The 21,391-nt window shown below is 35.9% G+C and overlaps 1 pseudogene; it reads right to left on the reverse strand.

Annotated features, from left to right (window-relative positions):
- Positions 1-20,187: 20,187 nt before the first annotated feature.
- On the reverse strand, positions 20,188-20,335 carry LOC145274807 (U2 spliceosomal RNA; annotated as a pseudogene).
- Positions 20,336-21,391: the final 1,056 nt, after the last annotated feature.

Consider the following 21,391-nt stretch of genomic DNA (forward strand, 5'->3'; position numbering starts at 1 on the left):
AATTTTAATGCAGTTTCGTCCCATAGAACGAAAGATGTGAAAATTTCAATATTCATTTTATTTTCGAGTATAGAAATATCGATAAATAGCTAGATCGCCTTTTTGGGCAATTTTATGAGTTCGGAATCTTAGCGACTATTCCTCAGAATTTAACAAATTGAAGTCTCGTTGGACAGCTAAGCATCTGATTTGCGAATATTGGGCGATGTTACATTTGTCCTTAAGGTCGCACATAATTGTTTATAACGTCAAATGAGCACTTACTTTATGGTTACCTTTTTGATGGGTTCTGTTAATTTTTTTTCAGGGTGGTATTTTATGTGGCCTGGAAGACCAATACAAAACATACCTTTAAAAATTGTTTTCTACAGGTTTTCGGGCCTGCAGAAAGGAATAACGCGTTTAAATTTTCGGCAAATTAGTATTTTTTCGGGTAATAAGCAAAAATATACGGGTTTTTGCGTACAACAATGACCACCACTCATAATATAAAAACACCCCATAGACATTATAATATAAAAACATTCTACAACGCAATATTTACGTTCACCCAAATAATTATGTAATTTTCTTTTTTTTCTATCAATTAAAAACAAACATATACGCAATAAATTATAGTTTTGTGTCTTCGACTGATAGTTTATCTTTTGAGGAAATCCTTGTAGACTAAAGCAATATTTTTTTGAATTATACAAAAAAGGGAAAACAGTGCCTCATCTTCATCCCGTACTACTTCTTTCATATTATTGATCATTGGAATGGGACATCATTCCAAACTGTTTCAATTTTCATTTATGTACAACACGTATTTTTTAAATAGATATGGATACATGCCTAAAGAATTGCATCTAGTTCTAACTTATTTGTTTTTTACATGGTAGTTATGACTTATACAAGGCCCGCAAGCTACTTGGGGAAAAAGGGTTTTTTATCGTGTACAGAAATCAATGGGATAATATCGTAGTAATCGTTAGTAATGGAGATTTGATACAGTGTCTTACTTAAGGGGCGGTTTATAAGGAATTTGATTATGTTGGACTTGAAGACATCTCAGTTGTAGTCAGGTGGGAAACAGGCAATCGGAAGAGGGTTCCACAGGCGTGAACTTCTAAGGAAGCTTTGTTCATGGAATCTACGTTTTGATTTACACACACATAATGAGCGGGGAAAATTATTGACAGTGGTTGCAGCTAGACGGGTGTATTTTTGTGAAAGATTAGCGAGGTGGGGTTAGAGATTGGCGCTCAGGCGAGAACTTGCCATGGGAATAAAGATAAAACAAAAACACGCTCGCAACCTCTTTTCTGTGGGAGAGACGTTGCAGGGAGAAGAAAATGGCAACTCCCACTAAGACACGAAGTCTATCTTGTACGCTGTTTAGGTAGGACGTGCTTGGCTTTTATATAGATAGAGAATTGCATTTACTGGAACAGTAGAAGGATCCAACATTTTTCCAGCAACCTTGGCAACAAACTTGATGTACATTTTCCATTTCAGATAAGGAGTAAAGGTCAAGCTCAGAAGCTTGTCAAAACATGGAGCCTACCCAAGACGAGCGCCATCCATTTCAATTTATGCCAGATGAGGATCAGAGCCTTGATGATGTAAAGATAGGCGCTTGGTTTTAGATGCATTAAAGGTAATCAGCCACCTCTTCCCGCATTGTACCATGCGCTCAAGATCATTTACGGCCTTACATGTGTTGCTATAGATGGTCGTGTCATCAGGATAGATATGAAAGAATGATTTATGTATGTGTTTTGGGAGTTCATTGATGTAGATCAGGAAGAGAGTTGGGCCCAGGATGGACCAGTGAGGGGCTCCAGCATTAAAACTATGGGCCTCTGATTTCTGCCCATCAATCACTTCTCTAATAAGCCGATCAGAGAGAAATGATTTAATAATTGAGAAAATATTTCCAGTTATATCTTAGCTGGAAATCTTGTGAAGTAGGCCTTTATGCCATACCTTATCGAAAGCCGTTGATATGTAAAGAGCAATTGCCCTAGAAAGGAAGCCTTTGTCCAGAGATTCACTAATCCTACGAGATATAACCGTTAGCACATCTGCTGTAGATCTACATATTGCTTGTCACTAATAAGGTTATTTCTGTTGAGGTGGCTGACTACCTATTTATTTAATATGGATTCCTGCAACTTACTCATAATACACAGGCGATTATTAGTCTGTATTGGGAGGGAGATGACCTATCACCTGAATTCCCAAATACAGGGCATACTAATGAGGTTTTTCAGGGAGTTGGAAAGCACTTCTCCTTAAGACAACGCTTATGTGGTTGCTTAAAAATTTCTATTATTATAGCATGGATTGGTTTTATTATAAACCTTTTTTTTTTCGTCTCTAGATAGCTTAAATAGTAGGACACGCTGCTGGAAATATAAATATTTTAATTTCGATTATAGCTAATTGCGCCCAAGTTATTTTACTCTTTTGAAATAAGTATTGATATCATTAAAACACTACCGTGTTTGAATATATGGTTAAGTGACAGTTTTAGTCATTTAGGACTGCTTTTAAGCTTCAGTGTTCACTAATTTTTCGATCAAATTTTAAGCAATTATTACAGTTTCTAGATCAACTTTTCAGCTATATTGCGAAAAAAAATCAATTTTCGTTCAGTAAACCAAAAATTCTGATGAATTTTCTTGTGTTCAAAGTCGTAAAAATATATAAGGAGGTGAGCGACGCTTTTTATGAATGGTTTCCATAGCAACCACGTCGTTTAATCGACTACTACTGCTACTATTTGATTGATGTCGCAAAAAGACAAGTAACAAGGGAAACAGTGAGAATGAAAGCATGCCATCGAGATAATTGGGGGAAGATTAGACTGAAATTAAACAAAAGAAAGATGAATTTATTTGCAGCCTGAAAAGATCATGGATCACAATAGACAAATGTATGCATGATATGTTATATGGTTCAGCTTTGACAGGGAAAAGTAAAGGACGTGTTATTAAAACGGGTAACGAAATTGACAAGATATTCTAGCAAAAAACATTTTAAAATTAACATAAAATATTGCAATGTTAAGAAGTTTTTTTTTTAAATTGAATTTATAACATTATAGAATAAATTCTTAATGCTGCACTATTTTAAGTTGTACCTTGATCATATTTTTTACTAGAACATCTTATCATTTTCTTTTCTTTTTTTAACAACTACTCCTTTAACTTTCCATGCTTAAGCTTAACCATATTACGTTTCCTGCTCGCATTATAATATTGTAATTCGATAATGTCTGATCTTCAATAGTGAATTAAATCTTGAATAATAGTGATGAGGAATCTGCATAAATAAAATCATATTTAAGTGTATTTTATTATCAGGAAAGTATGGGCGTCCTCGCTTGTTTATAAATAATTCTACACTTTCAACATTTTGTACATACGTTTAAGTGTTTTACAGAGCATAATAGTACATAGCCTCTAATTCTCCAATATAACTATTTCAGATTTACTTTAATTTTGATTCAAAGTCTCTGTAAATTATTTGAGAAGGATTTACTGGGTTTTCATTTATTTTTATTTTTTAGTTGTAGGTGAGTCATTAAAGGTTAAACATTTTCTAGGATAAACTTGAACAATAAATGTGGACTATTTCGTATTTATTCAGTATTTCACAACAATACATTATATAGATAGCTTGAAAATGTTGTTTACATGTACAAAATATGCTGTCTACCCACGATCAAGATCTACTATTAGAAAATATAAAACAGCGTATATTTAACATACATAGCTGTTACGATATCAGCCGACCTATTCATTTGACTTTTTTTTTTAAGTAAACATAAACATAAAGTTGCTTCCTGATTAATTACATGTATTGAATTTGGCGCGTATTGATTTTTTCTGAAATCAATTACAAAATAGCTAAAGCGTTGCTATATTTATCAAAAGACTGAGATAGACATAAACAGAACGCCAGAAAGGATATGATTCATTTTATTGATTGATGTTGGTGATAATATTTACGCTAGTCTAATAAAACAATAACCCACCCCATATGAAACAGCATTTTTTATCCTTTCAATGATTAAAACAAGAAAACTAAAAGTGGATTTTATTTAGATCCTGTTTTCTCATTGACCACTGTGTGATGTTGTCCGGGAACAAACACGTTGTATTCTTATTCGCAAGGGGGACAAAGAATAGAATAGAAACTTCACATCGCTTTATGTTATGTACAACGAAATTTATTTCCTCTTATTCTCGTTACTGCTGTGACGTCGCTAACGTGATCGTCTTCTCGAACGTCATCCCCGTCTCTAACGTGATCTCGCACGTTAAGACCGTATTGACCTGATCTCCTCTATAAGGTCTTTATTTAATCCTACCGATGACGTCATTTTGTTATGGATTTGCATGTGCGCGTCTGCACTGTTTTAACTGGAAGCCAGACTTATCCAACATTTTTTTATTTGCTCGACTTTGAAGGATTAGTCAAGAATCACGAAAAAGTTAAATACTCTTTGCGTTTTCTGGTGTTATTTTCACAACGTTTCTGACGATTAAAAATTCCCCCTTCTTTAGGTGAATTTTTTCGACGGCGGAGATCTTTCTGTAGCTTCATCTCTGAATTTTTGGAATACTATTTCTTCTCAAATTTTTGAACGGTGTTAATACGTTGCCGTACCAAAATGTCATTAGGTTTGTTCGATAAAAACACGTTTCTATTTTGTTGAGGCTAACAGATGATCGAAAACATGCTTGATAGTATTAATGTGTACACTACCGCAGTAGTTACATTTGCTTAACTATGTCCTAAAATCTTACAATGTCAATTTATGTTGTTAAAACAATGCTACACATAAGAAAATCAGTAATCATCATCATCAACTGATAGCTGTCTTCGTTTTAATTATGTGTAAAGATCGATAAAATCGCAAGAGATTGGTGGCCTTTAACAAGTATAAAAAACAAAAAAAGTACTGTTTGATTTTATCAGATTTAGTCCTACTGCCTTTGGCTGCAAGGTAATTAATCATATCGGTATCATATGGATTTGAAACATTTAAGTGAAGGTGTGTTCATTTAAAGAACCACTAACACCCTTCGGCTATTGTGAGTGAAAAATATGCTAATTTTGTATAGAATATAAATAACAAATTATACTGGACAAAATATTATTTTATCGTTTAATTCTGATATGATTTCAAACTGTGTTGATTATATAATTTACAGTTGATGTATATGACTTCGCTTGGATTTTAAATTTGCTGAACAAGGAAATAGTCTAATTCAATTATCCAAAAATATTTAGATATTTTTTATTGACATTATGACATGGGGTTATAATATTTACGGATAATGGATGATAGCGCATAACATCTTCCGTACAAAACTCTGAATCTGAATAATTTCATGTCAAACTGCGACAAAATATTTAAAATATATTCCAAATTCAGCCTTTTCATAAAGCAGGTCGGTAGATGGTTAAGTATATACTTGTCTTGCAAATGTGAAGTAATGGCTTTCAAACTGAGTACAACCTGCATCGTAAAATGTCAATCCTGAATACAGGCGATGACAACTAAAATAATATAATAGTTTATTAAAACTTCTAACCGATTAGAACTGACAGAACGATGGAAGATTAAATCATGGGTTCTGGATAGATTCTAGAGTTCTGAAAATCACGAGGTTACATAGCAGATTTGCGAAAATATCAATCAAGATGGGGAAATTACTCTAAACAAATTCTAGAACCTTATTTTCTAACATCCTTTCAAAAACTAAATAAAATGTGAAAATTGTTATTATTATTATTATTATTATTATTATTATTATTATTATTATTTATTTCTTGTATCCATCAAAAAACATTGAAAAACGATTATTATAATTGAGAGAAAAAAAGTGTAATCGTGTCTCGTCTGATCAACTGGAAAAATAGATGTTCGATAACTGAATCTATTGTTCGCTTTGAATGATAATGCAACAGATTCGCTACCATATTTAGCAGCAGCAGCAGCAGCAGCAGCAGCAGGATGACACATATGCAGATTACCAAACCGCTACTAGATGTGACCTTACAACGGAGAAAGGAAGTAAAGAAAAAGAGAGGAAAATGCATCACGAGGCGAGAGAGAAAGCGCGCGTGCTGTACTGAGATGGACGTGTAACACGATGTTGACGTGAAATACATTTAATCGCGTGTTGAGATTACATGGCGAAATAAGAGGCATTTTAAACCATATTAAATGCTTTGTTTGAAACACAAGTAATAAATACCTTTTGTTAAAATTGAGTCGATTTTTTCCTTTTGATGATTTATCAGGGAAAACGTGTGGGGCACTGTTTAAATTTAAACCTCCAGGTAGAAATGTCATGGTAGCGTTACATTACAGAAAGTACTAATATATTTATAGGAACAATTAGTTTCATTACACTCAATTGCATTTAAGCCACCTCTCATTTGTCAACGGAAAATTACGCGTATACGGCAGGTAAATGTGTAACCTGTTAGTGAATTGCAATAATAATGGCCAAGCGCTGTGTTGTGCCAGTAATTGTGCGATATTATCTTCATTAATGATACAGAAAAAAGTTCATTTTTAAGCATCTGGTAAGTTTAGCAAGTTTTAGGTAGGAAGTTTAAGTTAAGAATAGTAATATTAAACACTAGAAAAATAAAAACAAATTTTGACACCAATAAGTTAAACTAGAATAGTTATCTCAGATTAACATTGAGATGCCTTAAAACATGCATCGGTTGGAATAAAGTATTGTAATCTTACAACAGAGAATCGTATTAAGCTATCAAATTGAAATATAAAAAAGCAGTTAACGTACACATGAACGGCACACCTCTGGGTATTGTTTTTGGTTAGAGTCGAACAAGATACATAAATCATAATGTTGTTTGCATATAGGAAAATATCTGCTCAAATATATTGCATTGGATGATAAAAACACTGTATAGAGAAACATAATGCATTGACATACACCTATTTCACAATGTAATAACATCACATACCTCATATTAATATTTTGCTAAAATGGGTGACTGTGCAGACCTATTCTTGTTTATTTGCCATAAATAGAGCTGGTGTTTTAATGTAAGAGATTTTCTGCAGCTCTTAGCAGCAAAGATTACAGTACTTCTCCACTAGTATGCTTTTCAATGACCGAGGTGCAGCCTACAGCGACGATGCTACATGCCACAAGTTCTCGCTTACAAACATACGTGTAGCGTAGTACTAACCGTCTTATTCACATGGAGCCGAAATATATACATGCCTCTTTATAAAATAAAGAATTCAGTAAATCAACATTCCACACGTAAGGGTAAATTGACCCAATGAATTTAACTTCTTGTTTTATGTTTTCTAATTTTTTGTTGATGTCAAAATTATACCATTTCACATTATCTGGTCAAAGTCACCACACTTAATGTAAATCTAGTGTGATGTTTATAACAAAACATATATATAAAGATTTTGTATAAGGACATATAAACATCCCATAGGACTAAGCATGTTTGGAACACTAGGGTGACTAACGCAGGGCCCAAGTGTGCAGAATATACTGCCATTTCGATTGTGTGTACAGTAAACATACCACAAGTCATAAATTATATTACTACTACTACTAATACTACTGCTTAACTATGTCCTAAAATCTTACAATGTCAATTTATGTTGTTAAAACAATGCTACACATAAGAAAATCAGTAATCATCATCATCAACTGATAGCTGTCTTCGTTTTAATTATGTGTAAAGATCGATAAAATCGCAAGAGATTGGTGGCCTTTAACAAGTATAAAAAACAAAAAAGTACTGTTTGATTTTATCAGATTTAGTCCTACTGCCTTTGGCTGCAAGGTAATTAATCATATCGGTATCATATGGATTTGAAACGTTTAAGTGAAGGTGTGTTCATTTAAAGAACCACAAACACCCTTCGGCTATTGTGAGTGAAAAATATGCTAATTTTGTATAGAATATAAATAACAAATTATACTGGACAAAATATTATTTTATCGTTTAATTCTGATATGATTTCAAACTGTGTTGATTATATAATTTACAGTTGATGTATATGACTTCGCTTGGATTTTAAATTTGCTGAACAAGGAAATAGTCTAATTCAATTATCCAAAAATATTTAGATATTTTTTATTGACATTATGACATGGGGTTATAATATTTACGGATAATGGATGATAGCGCATAACATCTTCCGTACAAAACTCTGAATCTGAATAATTTCATGTCAAACTGCGACAAAATATTTAAAATATATTCCAAATTCAGCCTTTTCATAAAGCAGGTCGGTAGATGGTTAAGTATATACTTGCCTTGCAAATGTGAAGTAATGGCTTTCAAACTGAGTACAACCTGCATCGTAAAATGTCAATCCTGAATACAGGCGATGACAACTAAAATAATATAATAGTTTATTAAAACTTCTAACCGATTAGAACTGACAGAACGATGGAAGATTAAATCATGGGTTCTGGATAGATTCTAGAGTTCTGAAAATCACGAGGTTACATAGCAGATTTGCGAAAATATCAATCAAGATGGGGAAATTACTCTAAACAAATTCTAGAACCTTATTTTCTAACATCCTTTCAAAAACTAAATAAAATGTGAAAATTGTTATTATTATTATTATTATTATTATTATTATTATTATTATTATTATTATTATTATTATTTATTTGTTGTATCCATCAAAAAACATTGAAAAACGATTATTATAATTGAGAGAAAAAAAGTGTAATCGTGTCTCGTCTGATCAACTGGAAAAATAGATGTTCGATAACTGAATCTATTGTTCGCTTTGAATGATAATGCAACAGATTCGCTATCATATTTAGCAGCAGCAGCAGCAGCAGCAGCAGCAGCAGGATGACACATATGCAGATTACCAAACCGCTACTAGATGTGACCTTACAGCGGAGAAAGGAAGTAAAGAAAAAGAGAGGAAAATGCATCACGAGGCGAGAGAGAAAGCGCGCGTGCTGTACTGAGATAGACGTGTAACACGATGTTGACGTGAAATACATTTAATCGCGTGTTGAGATTACATGGCGAAATAAGAGGCATTTTAAACCATATTAAATGCTTTGTTTGAAACACAAGTAATAAATACCTTTTGTTAAAATTGAGTCGATTTTTTTCCTTTTGATGATTTATCAGGGAAAACGTGTGGGGCACTGTTTAATTTTAAACCTCCAGGTAGAAAAGTCATGGTAGCGTTACATTACAGAAAGTACTAATATATTTATAGGAACAATTAGTTTCATTAAACTCAATTGCATTTAAGCCACCTCTCATTTGTCAACGGAAAATTACGCGTATACGGCAGGTAAATGTGTAACCTGTTAGTGAATTGCAATAATAATGGCCAAGCGCTGTGTTGTGCCAGTAATTGTGCGATATTATCTTCATTAATGATACAGAAAAAAGTTCATTTTTAAGCATCTGGTAAGTTTAGCAAGTTTTAGGTAGGAAGTTTAAGTTAAGAATCGTAATATTAAACACTAGAAAAATAAAACAAATTTTGACACCAATACGTTAAACTAGAATAGTTATCTCAGATTAACATTGAGATGCCTTAAAACATGCATCGGTTGGAATAAAGTATTTTAATCTTACAACAGAGAATCGTATTAAGCTATCAAATTGAAATATAAAAAAGCAGTTAACGTACACATGAACGGCACACCTCTGGGAATTTTTTTTTGTTAGAGTCGAACAAGATACATAAATCATAATGTTGTTTGCATATAGGAAAATATCTGCTCAAATATATTGCATTGGATGATAAAAACACTGTATAGAGAAACATAATGCATTGACATACACCTGTTTCACAATGTAATAACATCACATGCCTCATATTAATATTTTGCTAAAATGGGTGACTGTGCAGACCTATTCTTGTTTATTTGCCATAAATAGAGCTGGTGTTTTAATGTAAGAGATTTTCTGCAGCTCTTAGCAGCAAAGATTACAGTACTTCTCCACTAGTATGCTTTTCAATGACCGAGGTGCAGTCTACAGCGACGATGCTACATGCCACAAGTTCTCGCTTACAAACATACGTGTAGCGTAGTACTAACCGTCTTATTCACATGGAGCCGAAATATATACATGCCTCTTTATAAAATAAAGAATTCAGTAAATCAACATTACACACGTAGGGGTAAATTGACCCAATGAATTTAACTTCTTGTTTTATGTTTTCTAATTTTTTGTTGATGTCAAAATTATACCATTTCACATTATCTGGTCAAATTCACCACACTTAATGTAAATCTAGTGTGATGTTTATAATAAAACATATGAATGAACGTGTATATCTTTACTGCAGTATATCACTACTAAAATTTAGAGTGTGACGCGTACCAAATTTATTATAATTAACAGTATGTGTATCATGTATTGATTTTATTTAACAAAATAGAAAAATACAAGGAATATGACAAATTATCAGAAAATACTACGATCTCTTAACCCTGCATTAGTCCCATTGGGTGTTTCGTCACCCTAAATTTGCTAGAGTACTCCTAATTCGTTCTTGGCAACTCAATTCTTGTCTTCCCTATCTGTGATTTTCTGACTCAGTGATGGTATACATAGTATGTCGCAGTTGTATCGCAGTTCTCCTTGGATTTGAACCAGATTTGAATGTAATGTTTATATAATGAACTCATATGCATTTTTCTTGCTATTTCAATTAATGACAACGTGTTGTTTTACACTTGAAAACACATTCATTTTTCTTGCCATTTCAATTCATAACAACATTTAGTGTTCTTCATAGATATTATAAGATAACACAAACTGGTGTATCCTGTAGATACTGTTTAATAAATGTGATCTCAATCTCAGATTTTTTACATTTTCCTCTTGTTTTGTAATTTATTTTGTATGAATTTTTGTTAATATTAACAAACTAAAAGTTATTTAAACTGTTCAACAGACAGGGTATATATATATATATATATATATATATATATATATATATATATATATATATATATATATATATATCATTAAAAAGAAGATTAACTATATTTTCTAAAATAATTACCCTATAAAGATTTTGTATAAGGACATATAAACATCCCATGGGACTAAGCATGTTTGGAACACTAAGGTGACTAACGCAGGGCCCAAGTGTGCAGAATATACTGCCATTTCGATTTTGTGTACAGTAAACACACCACAAGTCATAAATTCTATTACTACTACTACTACTACTACTACTACTACTACTGCATCTCATTATGTACACTGCATGAATTCGATTCTGTTGTCATTTTTACAGTTAATGGGCACATAAAAATTTTACAAATAACAATTGCCATATAGAAAAAGTGACTCAGTAATATCAATCATCATAAATACCGGTCTTGTGCTAGTAATTAAACTCAATCTTTAATCATGTGTATTTAAAGGAGAAACCCCTCTTAGAACATACCATGCAATATTGACAAGTTCCCTTAACAAAAACAATCTTCTAGAAATAGGTAATTTCTTAATTATCGGCCATGTAACTATGATTATTCAATGCAGTTGAGAATTCATATTGCTAGAGAAAGTTATGACGTATATATTTTTTAAATATTTGTAACCCAACACGCCATTATGATCGAGAAATAGTACCAGTAGGTATGAATGGGAGCTGAATCAAAGCTGTTTTTTAATATAAAAAAATCCTGGGATATTGTCGGGTAACTCTGCTAGTTGAAAAAAGAATGAGACAACGGCTAGATCGCCGATATGAAATACGTTTTCTTTGTAAGGAAATAAACAATTTCGGGAACATTAAACAATATTGATGTGAAAATTATTATCTTGTGTATCAAGCAATGTTTTGTCTTAAGGTGACTTTAAAGTTCAAAGTTAAAGGCCAAGGCATGTCGGTGTGTGAGAACCTAATTAAATGAATCGTGATTAAAATCAGCTACAATGGTCGAAAATTGCCCCAGAAAGGGGACTGGTGAAAGCTGAATAAGAGCATTTTTACTTTTTGTGACAATTCTGGGGTATTGCTGAGTAACCCTGCTAGACGAAAAAGAAAGTGAAAACGACTTGATCGCCGATATAAAATACATTTTTTGTAAATGATAAAAAAAGAAATTCAAGAAAATCAAACAATATTGCTGTGAAAATTATTAAATATCTAACTATGTTTAGTCTAGAAGTTACCTTAATGTTCAATGTTCAAGGCTGGCCAGTGTGCGAGACACAATTTGATGAAAATATTGTTACTAACGGAAATTCATCTAAGGAATTTGCGTAGGTGATGTGGATAATTTTCAAATCATACGAAACAGATTAGGACGGAATTAACAAGGACTGGTTGGATGAGAACCCGAATCGGGCCCATACTTTAATCCACCCTTCCATTTATACAGCACTGCAGAGCAAGAAAATATATTTGTTTCAGTTTTTGTTCGATTTAAGTTGAGAAAACACTGACCGATTGCAATGTTATGACTATTTATACTGTGATCATAGCGTAGTATCTGTTAACTGCGGCAAGCGGGTCAATGGTCAAAACATTATTATTATTATTATTATTATTGTATTCTTATTAATTGATTTGAGCGACGGATGGTCGCTGGATCAGTTATTATAATTAGAAGAATAAACAATTAAATCGGGGAAGAAATGATTGATGTGTGAATCGCAAAAGGAATGTGAAAATAGAAAATAAATATAAACATTATCTTGGGGGTTTGAATAAACAAATAACTAGCTGTGGACATTAGGTTGGTCTGAGATACGTAATTAGGTGACGTAAGAGAACACGTGATGTAGTTAGTTTTGGAGAGAGTCAGAGGGTTGAGGATTGACCACCAGAGCGGATAGACGTCTAGACAGGGGTGGACAGACAGCTAGGGCGCGAGCTGTAAGAACAGAAAATGTAGATAAACAGCAGATCCTGTACAAACAATTTGAGACAAGTGTAATAAATTTATACTATCAAAATATAAATGATTGTTTTAATGGTTTCACAAATAAGAACAGCTGTCTCAATTGGATGGTGCTGATCGCTTCATGGTTCATCACAGAGCAGCAGGAAGATACAGAAGAACTCTTCAAAAAAACACACGGTATGAGGCATATATTATTATTCTTACATATGAACTGTAAAATATCCCGTGTGATAAGTCTGATACAACATTATTCAGTTTACACGTCAATATCATGCCCTCCTGGCTATACAACATACATACGATTTATACGTTTATTATTTGTTTGTTAAAAGAGCAATGTCTTACATCCACTAGATAACACATGGCACGTTTTAATATATCATCTCCTCCAATATAAGCCAATATACAACACGATAAGCAAGGGAAATCGTCTGTAAAAAAAAAGAAAAGGGCATCCCTTTTATAACTATAGATAAGCTGACAGAAAAACAAAATATAATCGATATTTTTATTGTTCCTGTTGATATCTGTACATCATTATTTTTTTCATCTTATAGTACTTAATCCTTATAACGAAAAAAAAAAACAAAAAAGAAAAAAAAACAGCGCCGGCATCGATTATTCATCGTTTGTTAACTTGTGAAGAAACTTCAAAGACAAAATTGATAACAAACAACATATTTAGTTATCTTTTTCAGCGTACAACCAAGGAGTAAGGGGATAATTAGTCTACTGCAACCAATATTCTCATCCGGCCGACAGCGCAATATCAACACATCCGAAATGTGTAATTTATTAAATCGTAGAAGCAGCTTAAATTTCGGTGTTGGACTTTTTTGGATGCTCGAACCGAACAACATAAAACTTAACTTGTAACCGGGTTTAATCGGATAAAAAGGTAAGGCACCTAGCGTTATATTTCTCGCACAGTACCTCAGTGTTATATTGGTGCCGTGACTAAGATGTGACCTTTGGGAAACTCCATAACATTACGTTCGGCGTGTTATATTGATGCAGCTTAAACCAGGAAGGACTATGAAGAACTTTCCAATTTCGGACCACGTTGTTTTATATTGATTGCAGCGACAGAAGTCTGACAGATGAAGTTAAAAAAATTATACAAACTTAAAATCCACCAGGAAACATCAAGAATAAAAATAAATAAAAAGAAATTGACGACAAACATATATTATTTTTAAGTTCATGACTTCTTAGTTATATTTGTTTACTGGTACTGCAATTAAATGGGCTGGTAAACAGCAAAACAAAATAAAATAAATACAATAAGCAAAAGTTCAGCTAGAGTTCGTCACTGTCAACTTTCTCTCTCAACTTCCAGCAAATGTTCTCCCAACCACCTTTGCCAAAAGGCATGCTATTAGAAAACTGCCCCCATTCCATTTGCGTACGTGTGCAGTGGAAGATGAGATCTCGTGAGATTCCACGAGACAGCACCTTATAAATCCATGGCTTCCATCTTTAATTTCTCTTTCTCTCAGATCCCATTTAAAGGTAAGTTATATAACCGCACAATACACACACACGCGGACGCTTTCTTCTTTGATTATTACATTCAACTCTACATTCCCGCCTGGTCTCCAGATCACACACATGTTGCATGGAGGACGTGGTCGTTTGTTGCGGGTACTCCTCCGAAGGAGAAGTGGCTGGATTACTTCATCTTTATTGAACCTTTCAGAAGAGGCGTCGAAACCATTGGCACCATCGTTAGGGCGTACAGTCATACAATTAGGTTGGACTTCTGCATCATCATCGAGGCTCTCAGAAGGGGTGCTTAATCTATCGGCGTCGGCGTTGGGGTACACAGTTGTACCATCACGGGAAATAGGTCGGATCCACAGATAATCGTTGGGTGATTCACCATTACTGCTACTCGCAAACTCGTTCGTATTTATGGAAAGTCGGATATCCTTCACATGGCGTGGGGTACCATCGACTAACACGGTATGCTCACTGATGATGCCCGTGATTCGCCCTCTTTTAAAGCAGTTGGTGCGTCAATTATTAGGAGGCTTCACCCGTACAGTGTCCCCTAACTCATACGGCCTTCGGGTTTCCTGCCGATCAGGCAGACGGGAGTCAATATCCTTGATGCGCACTAGATCGCAATGGATCGCATTGGTGGGTATGCTTGCAGCAGACATGCTATCCTTTGGTGTCGCATTACATCTATAGATCGGCTCTTAGATCGTGCATTGTTTTCTTGCCGCGATCCCTTTCACGCTTCGATGGCACCGTTCTGCTATTCCGTTGTCCATTCGGTGCCTATGATCGGTGTCTGAGCTGGACCTCCCACTTGTCTACGAAACGTCTGAACTCCCCACTGCAGAAGGCCGTGTCATAGTATGTAAGGGTCTCTTCAGACGGTCCTCTTTCATAAAATATGGACTTTAATTCACGGGTAGACACTGGAAGAATCCTGTCTTATAAACGGGCGTCAGATCACGAACCTTGTCGATCCACAATCGATTAGGGTGAGGAAGTGCTGGCTGCCGTAGTGGGTTATGCCCATACCACATCGGCTCCAATTTGCGTCTACTCCCAGCTGACCTATCCGCCATCTGGCCGGGGCGAGGTCGATTGACTGGCATGTTTGGTATTCCTTGGCTACTGCTTTCACTGCACTTTTGGACACCGATGGATTGCACTACTCCACCAGATAACATGTCTGTCTCACTCCTGGGTGTCCACTAAGGTGGTGTATCTTCCTGATTTCATCCACCACCTCAATGGAGGCAGCACATAATGGTACTGACTCGGCTTTCTTCTTCATGGTGTCATCTCTTTAGCACCCGAGTGAGCTTATCAGCAAGGTTGCAATTTGAAGTGACCAGTACCGCATTCACAGAGAGGTTGTACTCTGTTACCAGCTTTTTTACGGTTTCCAACCGTCATCTGATAAGCATCTCACTGGCTGCATAAGTGCACACCCTGGTCTTGCCTGCCAGTGTGTCTGATATCCAGTGGTACAGGAATAGCGAATCCGTGTGTATGCGTAATTTCCTGAGTTTTCACTAGAGTACGAGATTGACATAATTTATAACCACATCGAGCTCTGCCAGGTTGATATGAGCAGTGTCATTCGCCGGTCGCAACTAGCAGGCGTCCACAATCGCAGCCCCATTCTTCTCCAACAGCGCACCAATTGTCAGAGAGCTCGCATCGACTCACACGTTCAGTTTGTCTCACTGCACGCACCAATCTCCTTTGGGGGATCATTCTGCTTTACCCTTGCAATGGTATCCTTCACCATGCAAACTAACAGATCATCGGTTGTTTCATCATTGCAGCCTTTGGTGGCTGCGCTTGCCCACCTTTTTATGATGTATGTTGCCACACGATATCTACTCACTGGTAGGCGCCCCCCAAGTTTTCCACCAAGGGAGAATACTGCTCGCCTTTGTGAAGACATCGGGCAATACAGGAACTGCAGTTCCGTTCCTCCATTTCAAAGTCCCTCGCTCCTGCCGAACGTTCAGGCCCAAGACACGGATGCCATTCTTCAAACGTCCTAGGTCCTTGGAGGTTAAACCAAACTCAGCTAGTTTGGACCTTACACGTGATGATGTCTTCGTTCACGTAGATGTCGTCAAGGTATGCCTATGTCACATCTTTTATTGTTTCTTTCTGTGACAACACAGCGTTAATGATGGTCTCATTTATTTGGGATGCCACGTTCAGCCCGAAGCCTAGTCTGGTAAGGCAGTACCTCCTGCCAGTAAACACCACCGTCTGAAATGGACACATTGTTTCAACGATTCAGACATGCAGGTATGCTTTTCTTAGATCCAGCAGGGACACATTGGAACCGTACTGGCGCAACTCTCGTAGCTTGCTGGCACAAACGCCAGCATCTGCCGTGAACGCACCAGCATGCGCGTTCAGTTCACGGTAGTCCATTACTGGCCTTACCTTTGCTTTGTTGTGCTGAGCGACCGCCATCAATTGAATCAGGCCTCTGGGAGATCCAAGTTTCTCATATAGGTAAGGAATTAACCAGCCAGCCTTGAGCCAATCACGAAGTTTTTCTTCGTATGAAAGCTTCATTGGGTCGGGCACATGGTAGTGTATTACCTCATTTATCAGTTTGGCTGGCTGCTGGTTTTCCGACCAGTTCCACGCGACTGTCCAACCCTTCTGTTCCTGGTCAAATTCGACAATAAAGCCTGGTTGTTCAATCTTCAATGCAGCGCAAACTAGAACCTTCTCCTGGAACTGTACGGCCCCCGTCTGCGTTATGTGAGCACCACCTAGGGTTCTGATGGAATCATAGCCTAGAAGCAGGCCAAAGCTCAGCGGTTTCTCAAGTACTACTAGCGATTCGACGTTAGCTGAATTTCCAGTTCTAGTGCGAATTTTTACAGCGCCCACCCCGCAATATGTTCGCGTGGCTCCACTGAGGGTGGTTACTCTAGTAGTTTTCTTCTTCCAAGTGCGACAGAGGTTCGCGCTCACTATGGTGCGAGAGCACCCCGAGTCGAGGAGCAGCACAATGTCTCATTGATATAGGCCTGAATGGTGGGAAGCGCCTCGCCTAATTTCTGTTTGGGGAATACGTCGACGCTGGCACCTTGTCCCCGACCCTGTTTCCCGAACAATCCCGATCCATATGACCAGTCTCATTACATCGGTAGCAGTGAACAGCTTTCAGTCGTCGCCGGTAGTTCCTAGCAATCTGGCCCTGGCCATTGCACCTATAACACACGACTTTACCACACAGACCGAGCACCTGGGACGATCTATCATCACTAGATGCGGGATGTGCAGCAGTGACTACCGGTTTCTCATCTCATAAGTATTCTTCATCACGGTCCCGGCCCGGTCTACAAGGTTATTAAGGGAGAATGAAGCAATGCTTGAGCAAGCCCGCAGGAGTTGCTTTGCTCCAGTTGGAAGCTCTGACAAAAATTTGCATGCCAAGGCCCGCTCAGCCAACCCACCAAACAACACCGCACAACTTCGTCAGCTCGGCCAAATAAACGTCGACAGTTTCATCGGGCTGTAAGGTTCTTGCCTCAAATTGCTCCCAAGCAGTAATGGGGTAAATTGCGAACGCCTTGTATAATGCTGGTTTGGTCCTTTCCTAATCCTGTTTTTCCACAAGACTAAGCTGTTGATATACCGCGAAAGCCTCACCGGGCAAACGTAGAGGAACCACGTGTTCAATGCTCTTCACACTAGACAACACGCAGTGCAGTTCCACCTTCTCCACCCAGTCAAGTATCCGAGTCGAGCAGCCGAATTCTGGTATTAATTTAAGGTCGAACTTGTCGCTCATTACGCCGAAATAGTTTGCAGTTAAATGGGCTAGTAAATAGCAAAACAAAATAAAATAAATACAATAAGAAAAAGTTCAGCTAGAATTCGTCACTGTCAACTTTCTCTCTAAACTTCAAGCACGTATTCTCCCAACCACCTCTGTCAACAGGCATTTTATGAGAAAACTGCCCCCATTCCATTTGCATACGTGTGCAGTGGAAGATGAAATCTCGTAAGATTCCAGGAGACTAAACCTTATAAATCCATGGCTTCTATCTTTAATTTCTCTTTCTCAAATACAATAATTTCGCTATATAATTAAATGTTACGAAAAAATCAATAAAGAATGTTCTAACATCCAATGAACAAATATCATTGTTGTAAAAAGGCAATGTATAACCAGAATTGCGAAGATTAGTAATCGATTCATTTTAAGAGTAGCTAGAGTGGTTACTGATAAACTTTATGTAGCATCGACTATCTTCTTTAAATGAAGAACTAGGACACTTCCATCAATATCAAATTGATCTTTTTATCTTAAACAGAAGGAACCAACAATATATTTTCTAATGAAATCCACGTTTAAAATGTATCGTTCAATGATTCTAGAAAAACGTTTCTTTAATGAATAACCTATTCGATTTTCTCGTTTGCATCAACGAGTACTGGAACCTCTGAAAATATACTTAATGTATTTACGTCGATAAATATAGTAGAAATTATTCCAAATTGATGCAATTTTACTTCAGTATAAGACATCAATTAACCCAGTACACATATTTTAGTTATATGGACATTATCTATATTACACTCTGACTCCGTTAGGTCGACAGATAATACATATTCTATACGTCTGATGCCTAATCTAAAAATATGTATCTTACACGTATCACATTTAATGATTAGTATTCTTCTGCGTAGGTAAACTATTTTGTATTAATTTGGTATTCGACAAGATTGCTACTGAATAGTACTAATCGGTACAACTTAGACAAGGACAACGATGCTGATATTGATTTATCGGGTATGTATTATATATTTGGATGATCATTATTCTTGCCGATGAGTCCTTCCACACATTTCACTCAGTACTGTACATTTGCTTTGTAGCTGTTGTACATATACACCAATATGTGGAGGAGATGCTTTAAGTGATTATGATGTTCGATAATAATGAAAGAACAGAGAGATCCTTAGTTTTTGTATAGAGAAAAACTGTACGGTGCCAATTATTTCGAATGTAATATATAAATCTAACTATGTGTGTGCGCAAGTGTGCCTGTGTGTCTGTCTCCGTTTTTTAAATTGTATCTCCTCCTAGACGGATGGTCGCTTGACGGCTTTCACTAGCTCAAAAAATTGCATATAGGGTGAAGAATTTTATTAGAGGTATTTAATCGACTAAAACAATTGCTAAAAGATTAAAAAAAGGGGTTCAGACTTAAAAGAAATGACAACTGGGCGAGCATAGCGACTATGGCGTCATTGGGCGCAAGCGCACGAAATGTAATAGAAATTTATTTATTTAGTAAATTTGCAAGTTTATGGGAGCAGTTGGCTGTTTGCTGCAGTGTGTAGCATAATAAATTGCTAACACCAGTGCTGCGGGTTCAAGCCCTACCAGCTCTTCCTTTTTTTTGATTACACTCCGATATTCTTTACTTTTAAATGTGACGTAAAAATTATACAAGAACACTTTTGTATAAAACGAGACCGATAGCCATTAGTCGCGTGCTCTCGTGTAACGAATAAATGCTTGAATATAGGATTTGCATGGAATTCTTAAAGATAAACTAAAATGACCGAAAAATGGACTGAAATGACTTAAATAAATAAAAGTAAATGACTTAGAATTACTTTCATGAACTTAAGAATGAATTAAATGACCTTAAGAATGAACTGAATTCTTAAAAATAACTGGAATACTTTAAAAACAACTTGAATGATCTGGAGAATGACATGAATGGCTTTGTGACTGACTGGTTGTAAAGTGGATGATCATTTTACATTAAATTAATAGAGAAAAGTGATCCCCCACTTTATATCACAAAGTTACAAACATAATTACAACATGTAGTAAGAACAGATACTACACGTTGATCTTGGCCAAAACGCCAAGAAAAGGGGGTATTTATTTGCTCCCCCACCGAGCAAATTAGGCACAAAGCCGAATTTTTATGTGAGGAGTGAAAGAGAAATGGGGACCAAGTCCCCGGGGAGTAGGGGAGCTGGATAGTGACAATTGGTATGAAGGGTTTCCCCTACATTGACCAAGATCTTATCTGTAAGGTCGCCCCCACATAGAGTCTTTGATTGCAGTATCTGCCGGAGCAGATACTACACTTTGATCTCGTCCAAAACGCCAAGAAAAGCTTAAAAAACTAAGAATAGCATCTATTAACAACATACCTTTGATTTTAACCAAAAAGGCCAAGCACAAAAGTGTTACGGACAGACCGACTAACCGACCGACCGACCGACTTATAGAGTCGCTTGCACGCGACTAAAAATACAGACAAATGTTTTTTTTCACTACATAACGAAAATTGTCATATTCCAAATATATCGGATATATTATATATCGGCTTTTATGTTACACTCCAATAATCACATAAATAGATCCAGTAATGGAATTTTGTATTGGATTCATTCCTAAACAAATTAACCGACGTTTATAAATTTTAAGGCTGTGTATATGTTTATATATGTATGTATTGGATTTACTCCTAAACTAATTAGCCGATCATTATGAATTTAAATTAAGTGTATATTATTATATATTCCTATGCATTAGATTCAATCATAAATTAACTGTTACAGACCTGTGATAGGGACCACAAGTGAAAAAAACACAAGTAGTGTAAAGTGTATAAAATATAATATGTATTTATCATAAAGAATACAGGAGTCACTAAAGTGTCATGAGAGGAACGTTTTCGTAGCATGCGGTTAAACATGGTATGAATGTCTCCATTTAGTCTCTGAAACTAGTAGGATTCATAGAACTGGTTGATTCCACTTTGTTCCCAAATAGGCGTAATTTGTACCTCACAAAATTTAACCGATCATTATTAATTGTAATTATCTGTGTATGATTACATATTTCCATGTATGGAATTGACTCCTAAACTAATTAACCGATCATTATGAAATTTATTTAAGTGCATATGCGTTTATATTTC

Source organism: Euprymna scolopes, chromosome 4 (assembly GCF_053919585.1).
Source record: "Euprymna scolopes isolate OS-2025 chromosome 4, ASM5391958v1, whole genome shotgun sequence".
NCBI lineage: Eukaryota > Metazoa > Mollusca > Cephalopoda > Sepiida > Sepiolidae > Euprymna > Euprymna scolopes.